Genomic DNA, 14,551 nt, shown 5'->3' with positions numbered 1-14,551 from the left:
GCAAACCATACTTCTCAACTGCGCAGATTTTTGCCTTATATTTTTGGACTGCTTCTCATACAATTGTGGTTTTCTGACAAAGCATTGAGGACTGAAGTCAGAAAATGAGTAGACATTTAAGTTTCAGACTTCATACCCTTCAGAAAACTCATAGTAGCACAAAACCTGCTATATCAACTTTCTAAGTTTGTGAGAGCAATATTTAAAGTGTGTCCCTATTTTTGGGCCTTTGTCCCCCCATTATTTATACCATTGTCCAAATTTCTTGCTTTAAGAGGTTGAGAGACATGTTACAAACCAACACAATGAGAGAGACATCAAAAGTTACAACTTGGAAAGGACTGCAGATAATGAGCGACGGTAAATATTATGGGTAGATTTTTTGGAGGAGATTTTATACAACAGATAGGACTATTAATGAATGGATATGTGATTTGCTCTAAATAAATATGGAATAAGACTGCAGTAAACTATCACTGCTTGCTTCTAATGAACTGAAGCCTGATTTTGAAGTAACAGCAATTGTGGGATTTACTTTCAGTAATGTCCCAATATTTAGTTTATTGTAATCTTAAAACAATATATTCTTTCCAGACGCATTTTTAAAGATCTCTTTAGGCAAACACACTCATACTTGAGATCTTGTGTTTGCCATTTCTTTCTTTGAGATTAGTGACTCTTAGATGGACTCACATGAGATGTGAAGTTCATAGCTTGTCATGATCTTTCAAAACTGTCTATTGTAATCTGGTTTTACTGTCTTTTATGTGGCAGTTTAGCATTAAGTTGATTTTATTTATTTATTTCATTTTTGGTTAGTGTAAGTGTCTTGATTCTTTTATGCATGTGTTGTTGTATAGCCAGGACTAAGATGTGGGGAGTTATGTTTTCATTTTAACATGATGAAAGCTTTTTGTGCACATCCAAGCTGTTCCAGCTATGCCAGCTGAGAACTTTCTTCTTTAATATAGATGTGTACAGTAAGATGGTTTTCTTTGGTAAATTCTACAGTGTTATCCAGTGTAAGCATGTAATTCTGCTATAATGAGCATGCACAATGGTCTATGTAAATATGCAAACCATATTTTCTGTCAGCAATATCTTCTGTGTTTCATATATACTGCAGTTTTTTTTTTGTCTGTGAATATGCTGCCAGTGTTTCAACATTCTGTGTTGTATAAATCCTGCTGGATTTTACCAGTTAGTGCTTGTGTACAGTAAGAGTGTTTCGTCACCTGAATATTCTGTGTCTCTGACCACCTGAATTTTACTATTTTACCTGAAAATTTTTAGGGGAAGTGACAGCATTTTTGTTATATTAGCAGTTGTAATGCATTTTTTATTTTCTGGTAGATATGCTTTATGGTGTGATCGTGTAATAACTTAATCTTAATGTTTCCAACAAGCTGTCTAGAAATGGACTGCCCATTGAAACTAGTAAATACATTAATTTTTTACTTTCCTCATTTCCTAGAGGCTTTCATTGCTTTGCTCTGTATCATACTGGCTCATTTGTGTACTGTCTACCACTCCTCAATCAACAATCCAAATCCCCAACGCATGACCTCAGGCTTAGTGACACTCTTGCTCTTGAGTCTTAATTCCATGCGTCTATGCCATGGCATGACCCACCTCTGGTTTTGTCCAGTACTCTACTGGTGTCTGCAACTGCTCTACTACTGATAATTTGCTACTACCTTTCATAGCCTGCCTTTGGATGTTATAGGGTCACAGTATGACAGTCCATGCTTATACATTCCAGTCTGATTTATCTATTTATTATTCATTTACATTTGTTAACCCGGTAATTCTATACTAATTCCACCATCTCAGACAGACACATGGGTACACACCCTAGCATACTGCTTTCACTTCTTCACCTTTCTTTATGCTTCTGGGCTGATTCTGTATTTGTGTGTTCTCTCTGATACAATACTGTTCATCTCCATTTAATATACAGAGTACTTTTCTGTTTTATTTAAAACATTTATGGACATTCTTGTTTTAATATTTTGCTTCTCATTTTAATGCTTATCAGCCTGATCCCATTGCTGTCATGTCCTTCGTAATACCAGCAAGCCCAACTCTTCTGACAGTCAAATATTTACCAACAAATTACCCACTTAAGGAGGGTTTTCAAAAATGGCTGCTCCCTCATGTATCATGCTTGTTATAGTTTATCTACTTTACAGACGTAATACTCAGTACAATGAGACAAAGTTTCAGTTCCTATTTATATGTGGTCCAGGTCAGTGCATTCACCACTCATTCCTGGAACAAGTGGGCTAGATGACCACATATCTACAGCAGTGGTGGGCAAAGTCAGCAATCACATGTTGTCCTGTGGATGCAGTCACTGCTCATCTGAAGTACTGGTAGGTACAATCAACACTCATCTCTGGTACTGATAGGTGAACTAATCCTTTATCTTTGATACTGTCTGTACAGTCACCACATCTGTGATATTGGTGGGTGCAGCTAACACTTATCTCTGGAAGTGGTGGATATAGTGACCAATTATTTGCAGTACTAGTGGGTGAACTCATGGTTCATTGTAAGTACTGGTGAATAGAGGTAATACTTAACTGTGGTAATATTGGGTAAGGTCACTACTTACCTGTGACTCTGGTGAGTGTAGTCACCATTTACGTGCACTTTTGGCACTATTATTTTTTTCTGACAGGATTTTGTAAATTTGCTTTCTGTTTATCTAAGGCTAATTTAGGCTGTTTTTATTCATATGTGGCTGAAATTAGGCATTTTTTTTTAATTTAATTGGGGGTGGTCATGATACGTATTTGTGCTTAGTTTTGGACTACCGAGATTACTGGCTTTTTCCTCAATACAGTATTCTATTTGTTTCACTATATACATACTCTTTTTACACTTATTTAAAAGGAGAATATTGGGCTTTTGTTCCTTTGGATACTGAGCTTATTGTTCCATCTGCAGTTGTTTCTGATTTGACTTTTTGCCCCCTTTCTTGGTGGACTTTGATACTGCTCCCCTATCTTCCATCTACCTTATCTACACCTAAAAACATAAAACTAAAGTGAAACATATGCTTCAGTGTATGGCTTGTGACTCTGCAGTAGCCTCAGCCAAGGACAGGCTATCAGACCACTCACTTTCTTTTGCCTCCAGGTCTTGTGATGATGTATAGGTGCCATATCTGTGCATGACACAGGAATCAGACACATCCTGCAGGGTAGTACTATATCCTGGTCCAGGTATGGGGAAGTCAGGGGTGCAGAATCTGTTGCCATTGGTGATGCATCTTTTCCCACCAATGTAGTGCATGCTAAAGAGAGACAGAAGACCCACCAGGTAGCAGGGCAGCTGTCTGTCTGGTTTCTCACCTGAAATGGTGTTTATGGCTAGAGTCTTTGTTCAGGCAGTTGTATACGGTGTTCATATCCTGGTTTAGTAATGCCGGTGTTTCCACCACTAGTCATTTATCTAAGGATCCTGATTTTAATGGAGATTATCTGTCTGAGGATTCTGACCTGAACCAGTTGGATCAATTTGGTTTCCTCTTATGATAAACAAGTGCAGGAACCAAAACAGAAGTTTTCTTTTGGCTCCTTATTGAAATTTTGGCACCCTCACCCATAAATACTATCAATTGTTTTTCCTTGTTATATTTATGCCAATGATAGTTTGGTTCTGCTACTTTATTTGTAAACTGTTCTTGTAAAATGATGTAATCGTGATTCTTTGTCTTTTAAGTACTTCATGGCTTAAAAGTGAAAAACGTAGTCCAGCCCACTGATCTGATAAATATCTACAAATGTGATAGTATCTGATTAGGACCCTTTCTGTGTATGTGTCTGTATTTGTGTGCTTGTGCGCATGTGCGTGTGTGTGTTAGTATCTGATTTTGACACTTTCGCAGTGTGTGTGTGTGTAAAAATGTACATGCAACCCAGGTTAGCTTATACCACTTACGAACAACTAATGCTGTATAAACTAACCACTACTTTTGCTTTACAAGCCTTCAGTCTACCCTTCCTTTCTGCTACATTTATATTATATAAATTATAACACTATTTCACATCCTACTATATCTTCTAAACTTTTCTCTGAATAATAGATTTCCTTCAATATTTTATATCCACTGTAAGCTCCCTTTAAAACATCTGTATATGGAGAACTTTGAATGAATGTACTTTTGCCTTGTTAAGATTTTTAACTTATTCATTCAACAGGGCAAAGGGTTTAATTGTATGTATAAATATCTCTTTTTGTCGAGTTCTGAAACTTGTGTATGATTTTAAGTATGTGGTTAACAAATAGAACAGTATGCTTTGTGCACTGTTGTTGTTTGTAGTACTTTTCTCCCCTGGCCTCCTCTAAAAATGGATTTTTGCCAGTCAGGCTTTCCCGGTAAACAAGTAAATAAATAAAATTAACTAAATAAATAAACATTTTTTTCAGCTTGTTTGGCATTCTTCTGCCATGCATTACCCCTAACACTCTGTCTCAGTTGCTTGCAGGTCCTGTAATTCTAGCTATGACCTCATTCAGACTTGCCTTATCCTCAACCATTCTACCCAGGTACTTGAAGATGACTTCCCCCATTTACTGCCATTACAGCTGTCTTACCTGTACTCTGTTTCATCCTGTGTGCTTTCAGTTTTGCATTCCATTCCCCTATCATTTGTTGAAGTGCTTTTGTCGCAGTCCACCTGCAATGTCGCATCTTCTGGATGCAGCAACTTTGTGCATCTGCTCCCTCTGACCCATTTATTAATGTAGTTCATCACCAGTATGAATAGTGGGCTCCAAGAAGAATCCTTATGTACACTCAGTCTGTGTCCAAACACTGGTTGCACTTGTGTCGCTGGGCCCCTATGCATGGTCTGCACTATCTCTACAAATATGTTTGGGACTTCAAGCCAAGTTAAAGGGACAATCGGTGTTTAAAATGCAGGCTCGCGTTTAGTCCGACCAAAGTCGCACCCATTTTAATAACACCACATAATTCCAGCCCACAGTGCCGGTTTACTTTAATTATTTTCTACATCCTCTTCCACAGTCTTATTTTTTCTCAAGAGAACATAGCTAAAGTTTAAATAGTGACAAATGCCAACCTTATTTTTGTCAATGTTTTCTTTTCATCCACATTGAAGAGTAGCCAATGGAGAATAGCAGTCATTCTCTAGATTAAACCATGATTTTTTTTATGTTGATTAAGTCATATACACGGAGGACTCATGATTAGTATTTTGATCCCAGCAATTGTGAAAAGGAATGCAGGGTCTTGACATCCTATTTCATGGAAAGGCAAAACATCTGCTTTCAGTATTTTGCCAAGAGTATTATATGTTAGCTGTAATGGTGCTTGACAAAAAAATATATGTCAGTGTTAAAAGTAGATACCATGAAAGCTTGTTTAATTCACAGTCTCGGGGATCATACAGCAAAGCTTTATAGACCAGTATAACTATAAATAATCCATAATGTAAATGATTGTAAGAGTCACAGAAACTGATTCAAGTTAAAAAAAATGGCAGGCTGATATAGAAGCAAACTAGCATGTTCCCATACATTTATTAAGTATTCAGCCACGTCTATACCCTACTTATATTCTAATACAAGGATTGTTGTTTCCAGTTTACTCCCACTTCCAGAGGCATTCCAGTCAGTGAACTGGAGATTTTCTTGAAGTGCCATTTATTTCATTTCCAGTTTGATTACTGGGGAAGTCCACTGGGACCAAATGTCCGGTTTTCAGTGGAGGACTGGGGAGAAAAACTCCAAGAAACATAATACAGTAGAGATCAAAAAATATAAAAGATACAGTCTATAGAACAGTTTACAAATATGTACATTCAATGTCATGCATGATCAACAAAATTCATTGTGGTTGCTCATGAGGGTTGTACTGTACAGATTAATTTGACCATACATTCTTATGTTTTAAGTGTGGAAACACTTTAAGTGCACTCATTTAAAGTGAGATGATATTTACAATATTTACATAGTTGGAATTGTGTGATTAGTAGCTATAGGAGTTGTAGAGAGCTTAGATCCACTTATTAGGAAATTAGCTGTGAGAGTTAAATAGAAATTAGGAACCTGGGAGAAAAACCTTATGGGTGCATATACTTAAAAAGAATTAGGTAGGGTGTAGGCATGTGCATTTCCATTTAGTGGACAGGTATGTGAAAAGCTGGGTTTTGAAGTTTTCTGAGTTTGATATTATCCTTAGAGTAGAAGGGAGAGAATCCCATTTCTTGCCTAGTGAGAAAGAGAAGAGAAGCTGGCCAGCAGGCTGTTTAGGTTTGTGGATAGTAATTAAGTTTTGGTGTTCAGATCTAAGAGTTCTGTTGGGGGTGTAAGGGGGAAGGATATTTGTTAGAGCCGGACATTTTGTTGGGTGAAATACAAGTCTATGTCCAGTGGTGAGTTGGAGGTAGTCTATGTAGTTTGTGAGTTCTAGCCAATTCAGAGATTGAAGGGTAAGGCAGTGATGGGCAGAATTTTTGGATTTGGTGGCAAATTTAGAGATTTTATTATAGCAGTTCTCTAGTTTGGATGTGATGGAGGAGGACAAGTTAGTAAGATGATGGGCTTCATATAATAAGGAAGGAAGAAGAGAAGAAGAATGAGAGAGAGGTAGTTTTGGCGCATCCAGTTTTAAGTAGTTGAAAAAGCAGTTTGGGTTTTAGTCAGCAGTTCAGGGAGGTTTGAGGCATAGTAGACTAAGGTTGAATTGTGTGCATATTGAATGATTTTGGCATCATGAATAACAGTGTGAAATTTATTAATAAAGATGTTAAAAAGCATGGGTCCGAGGATAGACCCCTGTGGCACGCCACATAGGATAGGTAAGAAGGTAGAGGTGGAGTTCTTCCATTTAACTGCCTGTGATATATCTGGCAGGTAACCAGAGAACCAAGATAAAGTGTTTGGTGAGAGATGATAGAGCAGGTGTTTGTGGGAAACAGTATGGAAGGCTTTAGAGAGATCAAACAGAACAGTAGATAGTAAGTGTCCTGAATCTCGGGCTTGATTGACAGTTTCTAAGAAAGAGACTAGAGTGGTTATAGTGCTATGGCCTGGGCGGAAGCCTTGCTGGGTGGGTGTAAGAAGTTGTTTTTGGGTCAGAAAAGGCATAAGTTGTAGGTGGATGCATTTTTCTAGGATTTTGGAAATTGGTGAGAGCAGAGCAATGGGGTGGAATTTTGAGATGTTGTTTTTTTTGCCTCCTTTGTGAAGAGGAAGAATATAAGCTGAGCGCCAGAGTTTGGAGACGTATGATTCCTTTATAGATCTGTTAATAATGATGCTGATTGGGAGTGCTATACCATTATCAGCACATTTTAGAAAGGAGGAGGGAATATTGTCAGAAGCATTAGAGCAAGGTTTGAGTTTGGATAGAAGTCTTTTTGTAAAGTTAGTAGAGACAGGTTTGAGTGCAAACATAAGGGGAAGTATATTAAGGGAGTTAGATGGAGAAGAATGAGGGACATGTGGATTGTTGTTGGGGAAAGTCTTGGTCAGGTCAGAAATAATTTCTATGAAAAATAAGTTAAATTCAAAGCCTAGTTCGAGGTCAGATTTACTTGGGTCAGGATAAGGGTGTATTCTTGGAGCCTGGACTGAGACGTGAGTTTATGGATTTCCAGAATTGCTTGGGGTTTTTATTGTTATTGGACTGGAGCTTAATATAGTAGGATTTTTTTGTGGTGGATATGTGCATTGCAGGATGGGGGTCTATATTAGATTGATGACACGGCATTACAGTGAATGCCGTTTAGCCGACACATATAGAACAAAATCTGAAAATAGCGAAAGCTCAGGTCAGTGATTTTTTTTTCACTTTTCTTCAACCTATGAACAATGGGAAAGCACCCTCCTTAGCCTTAACAGGCAAATAAGGCAACTTTTCAACTCCTCCAAGAGCTCCTTTGAGAGAAACATAACCAGAAGGTAGGACCCAAGCACATGCAGAATTAGTGGCCAATGGTATCACACACACTGACCCCACAGAGGTAGAGTACCAGCTACTGGATAGGTTTGGTTAAAATTTCACTCCCTTATCCTGTCCTAACTTGCAACAAACCCTGTCCCAAACTCTTCCACTTTGCAAATCTGAAGAGCAGGTCCTCAAAGCCCTGTCCAAAGCAAAGAACATGGCCTCTATGGGACCAGATGACATCCCAGGCTGTCTTCTAAACAGGCTAAAACATGAGCTAGCATCACCACTAAGCAGGTTGAGTGCTATTTTAACTTGAACCAGCACGTGGGTACCATTGTAAGGAAAGTTTTCCATGTAGATCACTAGATTAGTAAAGTCATTGCCTCAAGAACAAAAGAAGTTATAACCCTCCTATACTTAGCACTTATCTGGCCCATAATTGAGTATAAAAACCCATTCAGTATGTCCCATACTAAGCACTTATGGGAATTTGAGAGAACTAAAAGGTTTCTAACAAAGAAGATCAAGGGCCTCCAGCATGTGCCTTACATGGACCGTGTAAAATCCTTGTCACTATACTCCATATTGTATATCATTCTTATGGGAAACGTATGCCTGGCCTACAGAGCAACCCAACACCCAAACCTAATGAACTCACTGCATACCCATACATGAAATAGGTCTAGGGCTAGAAATATGTCCTGTGACTTAAATAGGACATACTGTAGGGACAGCTTCATTTCCCAGTAACTGCCACGTCTTTTGAACAGGCTACCAATGAAACAGAGCACCTCTATGAAACTGTTTGAGGAAACGTGGACGTGTGGATGGGGAACCATAAATTCTTACCAGAATAACACCCTCAACCTTCCTAGGTTATGGGAGTCCTCACTAAATGCAATCTTGGGTACTGACTAGTACCCCTACGATATTACATTGGGTTAAAATGATCTGTAGGTCGATAGCCTAGTAGTCTTCACATATATATATATATATATATATATATATATATATATATATATATATATAAATACATACATACATATTTGTGTATGTATGTATATGTGTGTGTGTGTGTGTATATATATATATATATATATATATATATATATATATATATATATATATATATATATATATATATTATATATATATATATGTATATATATATATATATATATATATATATATATATATATGTGTGTGTGTGTGTGTGTGTGTGTGTGTATATGTACTTGTGTGAGTGTATATGCATGTGACTATAGGGTTGTGTGTGTATTTGTCAGGGGGTGTGGGTGGTAGGTTAATACTTTTATTATTGAGATCCTCTATCCGTAAGTGACACAGAGGTCAGACTGTTAAGTTTCCCATCCAATTGTGAAGGTTTTGTTTGAACATGGTTGTGGAGCCTATTCCATAGTGTGTGGATCAACAGATTTGTCTATCCAGTATGTTCTGTTTATTTCAGAAGAGAAGTTCAGATCGCTGAATCTAGTGTTTCTGGTACTGTTTGTTCTGCGCATGTGCAACAGATCCAGCAATGCTGGGTAAAACACTGGGCTTGTCTGGTATATGAACCTAGTACCTCTCATACCCAAAGTGAAAATCATACCTCTAAGCTGACAAGCCACACTTGGACATGTGACCCAAGTATGACTGTCATTCTACCAAGCAGCCAGACATTGACTTAGTAAACCATATTCTTCACCATTTCCATGTATTATCAGCTTCTGAGTTGTGGACAATATTATCCAGCAGCCAATTTCTGTCCTCTGGCAGGATACAGAACCTGCATGCTCTCTTCAGCTGCATACCATTTTGTAACAGGCTACACAGTGGACAATTAAAGCGTCCCTTTTTTAGGTGGTATGTTGTACAGTAGTTTGCTAACACTGCTTAATTGCTGCTGACAGACTATTTGTTTCATGGTTCAAACCTTCCTAATTTAGGTGACTCTGGAATACAGAGCCGTAGTGACCAATTATTTTGCATACATGATTTTACTCAACTACCAGGTCACAGCTACAGTAGTCACACAATCTAGTTCAGAATGCCTCAGTTACTATAGAAGAATGATTTTTTGTGTATCACTTGCCAAGTGCTAGTGAGGACAGTGACCATACAGTCATCCGCATGGATCCTAGTAAAATATGATCATTTGCAAAGTGTTCAGAAGTAGTCATTCTGTCTCACCAATGCTCATATACAGGGCTTTAAACTGTTGTTGTCAGCTTTCATCTCAGTCTTCACACACAGTTCACAATTTTTATGAATTATGTCATTGCCTACATTTTAACTAAATTGTATAATTACTATAATGATTTTCATGAAATATTACACTATGTGGTAAGTAAACTCATAGTATTTGAATTTTTAAGAGATTTACTCTAAACATGGTCTCAATATTTTTAGCTAAGTGTTGGAATTCAATAATCACTTGAATCTCCTGTTGAAACAAAACTTCTCTGGCAAAGACAACACCATGGTAGGTGTGAAGGCATATAAAAACTTCCCCATTCATCTCAATGAAACAGTGATAAGAGGTGAAAATGTCCCCATTCACATTAACGAGGTGGAGGAGACTAGAGATTCATTCTTCAGGTCTGATAGATTCCCATTCTATCAATACTTCACAGTTAAGGGATTGTAATTTCAATTTATGAAAAGTGGCACAGAAGCCAGTATTGGCGGAGTATGGCTCTGCAGGAGGTATGACATGCTTTGAACTTCCTGCAGGAATTTTGGCTCAGTTCAGAACACACAGCCAGAGTGAAAAGCTGGAGGAGAGTTTCTTGCAATCTTTTCTCTGGTAAAAGGAAAAATATTCCTGTTGACCCATGCCTTATTACATGGATGTTGGTTACATTGCTAATTTTTTTAAGGAATTATTTTGAAATTGTCATCTTTGTAGAGGAAGACTTCTACCAGAAGACTGTGTGAGCAATAAATAAAACAGATAGGTGCTGGTATTTCAAGTAAGTGCAACTTTTTATTTTTGAGAGATTGTAAGGCTAAGATAAGTCAATGTTTTTAGCTTCTGTTCTGGTGGTGCATGGTGATGAATAAATGGGTACAAATTATGTGTTTTGTGAACTTCTGCTGTATTTTTTTTTTTACTAAACAGTTAAGTGTTGTAACATTTTATTTATTTATATCAAAAGTTTCCTATTTTAACTTTAATGTTGGTGTGTGGCTGGTTACACTTGGATAGGATCATCCACCATTTTTGATTTATTTTTATTTTAGTTCTGTTTGTTTTAACTCAATACATCATGGTTGGTCAGTTTGTGTCCTGATGGGATGGTTCTATCCAACTATTTGCTTGTGCATGTGTACTGTACTTTGTGCACTTTTAGACTAGTCCAATCTTGTGTGAGGTTAAAGGTGCAGGAATGTGAGTGTTTAACTGTGACTTCCTGATAAGGCTTTCTGCACATATGTTCTACAGTTGTACACATTCAGGTTCTTAGTGACAATAGTCATCCGTAGCCTAGTTAGGTACGGTTATCACAGTGCTCCATGATGAGAACAGTTAGTGTCTCAAAGTTTATTACACACTTGGTTTGTGTGATGCAGACAACTTGGAGTCACAGACCATCAGCCTATGAAGTGCAAGACTGAGATGCTGATTGATGTCTTGTGTTTGTACAATTTTTATGTGAAGCTCAACCAATTTGCTATTAATCATAGATTATTGTGGATATAACTGCAATCTATGCATGTATGGTGATGCAAGAGATTGTAATTTTGCTACCCTGTCCTTTGTTATATGATCTCATATCAAGTTCCCTGATGATAGGTAGGTAGGTAGGTAAGTACTAGGCTATCTGCCCGAAGGCATTTATAAGCCTAGCCAGAATGTGTTGGCTTTCGCCACCCCCTTAGATTAGTTCCATGTGCCTCTGTCCAGCAGAGCCATAGAAGTGATCCCTGGGGAAATTTCTGTTTCCCATCCACCTGTCAAGGTTTCCCTTGAAGAGGGTTAGTGAGGAGCTCTGCCTAATGTAGATTGGAATCTTGTTCCAGAGCATGGGAAGTCTCTGGGATAGGAATCTCTCCATCCAGCACGTCCTATTTATTGTTGTGGTGAGGTTTAGATCCCTGGAGTGTGTGGCTTGAGGGGATATGGTTTTCTTTAGGTTAAGCATGTCCATCAATTCTGGGTTGGACATGTCCTTGAATGTCAGGCAGAGATAACCTCTGAGTAAGCGGTATGCCACTGAGTACAGCTGGAGTTTCTTCAGTCGAGCTGCATAGGGCATCTGCTTGAGGCCAGTGATCCTCTTGGTGAGGTACTTCTGTGGTCTTTCCAGTTGTTGCAGGTGTCTTGTAAGGTACATCCCAAATGGGGCATTGTACTCTATGATGGGTCTGATGACTGATGCATAGAGGGGCCCAATGACCTCTTTCGATCTGGATGCAAACCCTTTTGTGATTAGGTGGGCCACATAAAAGGATTTTCTAACCACTTTGGCAATGTGATTATCAAAAGAGAGGTTACTATCTACTTGGGTCCCCAGATCCCTTATTATGTCTTACGTATTTAGGGGGCTACGACTTATGTGGTAGTTTGTGGGTACTTTGTTTTTTCCAAAGAGGATGACTATGCACTTTTTGGCATTTAGCTTGAGGCCATGGTTTTGACACCAGGTATCTGTCTCAGTGAGACCCTTTTGGAGGATGTCTGTGTCAGCCAGAGAGTCAATTATAGCCCCTAGTTTGCAGTTGTCTGTGAACTTGGTCAGCCATAGTCCTCCTGTGCTTGCATGTACCTCTGAGAAGTATATGTCGAACAGGAGTTGTCCTAGGACTGAGCCCTGGGGAATGCCACTTGTAACCGGTTTGGAGTCAGACCTAGCTCATGCAACTCTTAGAATGTGGGTTCTGTCCATGAGCCAGTTGGCAACTCATCTTGTGACATAGGGGTTTATGTTCAGGCTGGTGAGCTTGTCTATAATACCTGAGTTGGGAATGGTGTCAAATGCCTTTGCAAGGTCTAGGTAGGCTGTATGGATCACCTTTCCCTCGTCTATAGCCTTGGTGACTGTCTCAAAGAAGTCCACCAGGTTTAGGAGGCACTATCTGCCCTTAACAAAGCCGAACTGAGTAGGGTCCAGTGTTTGGAGGTTCCCAATGTCTCTGTTAATGAGATCCATGATGATGCGCTCCATAGCTTTGCAGACCAACCTAATCAGGCTTATAGGGTGATAGTTCCCGGGGTCTGTTGTGGCTCCACCTTTGTGGAGCAAAATAACCGTTGCTGTGTGCCACTCTGTGGGCACGTATCCTGTGGAGAGGCTCAGTTTAAGCAGTGTGTTTAGGTGAGGGGTTAGTTCATCTTTGAGCTCATGTAGGACGCAGCCTGGGACACCGATGCTGTGTTTTTGGCTTTGGAGAGGGCTTTTTTAACCTGAGTGTCTGTGATTTCAGGGGCACTACATTCTTCTGGTATAGTTATGGGCCCTTTTGGGGTGAGAGGGGGGTGAAGTTTGCACTGAACCTGTCTGCCAGGATGTTGGCTATATTGGTCGGTTCAGTGTATTTTGTGCCATTCTGCACTAACTCTGAGCAGATCTGAGAATTACCAACCAAAATAAAATGTATTAACTGGTAATTCAACGGTGTCCGGTTCAAAAAGATGAGACAAACTGAATGCAAGAACTATATTTAATAAGACATCATGTTTAGCACTTTCATCTACTCTCTGTAGACTTCTTCAGGTTAAGGTGTGTGATTGTGACTGTTTAGGATTAGGGGACACATTTACTGTGTGTGTGTGTGTGTGTGTGTGTGTGTGTGTGTGTGTGTGTGTGTATATATATATATATATATATATATATATACACACACACACACACATGTGTGATGAGAGTCACAACTATCTTCTGTAGTGGTAGTGTTATGGTAACAGCTTTTTTTTGTTTAAGACACAGGCTAGTATTATGGACAGGGTTATCATGTGTTACTACTGTGGCACAAGAAGGCTTTGCTGGTTACAGTGGATCTAATAATCTAAAAACTCTTATACATCCATAAACCAAATAGCTCAGATAATATTAGGACCACAGATGTACATCCACTCCCACAAATAAATGCACATTATGGAGGTATAGATTTATAACACGGTGATTACCCACCTCTCTAGAACAAACTAACTCTCCCAGTTTAACAGTGTGACACACTTGCTGCATTTAAAAAGGATAACTAGTTGGGTACTCATAAATTCATCAGGCCTGGCCCTTCTTGAAAAGGAGGACTGGCAAAGCTGAAACGTCCTTGCAGCTCAATTGATTTGCATCTCCTATGAACCTATGACATATGACTAACAGCCTTCTATGGAAGCAGAGTTAGTGGGCATAACATGCTTAGGCCTGCTTTCCTGGTGACTGTTGGGTGACAGGAATGGAGCTGCAGTATGTGGAAGTGGAGAAAGAGTCTTGTCTGCACTGAAGGGTGAAATCTTTTACAGTGTGTCAAGAAGACTTGTACAAAAGGTATATACATGATATTTTTACAGACAGTGTGTGCTCTGGTGAGTGCATTGCAAGACCATAACATGTTTACAAGACTACAACAAAAAAGGTATATAAGTCAAAATAGTGTAATGTACTTTTTCCTTTTGTG

Source organism: Protopterus annectens, chromosome 2.part1 (assembly GCF_019279795.1).
Source record: "Protopterus annectens isolate FY-2018-M chromosome 2.part1, PAN1.0, whole genome shotgun sequence".
Lineage (NCBI taxonomy): Eukaryota > Metazoa > Chordata > Ceratodontiformes > Protopteridae > Protopterus > Protopterus annectens.
Note: the sequence above shows the minus strand (reverse complement) of the source record.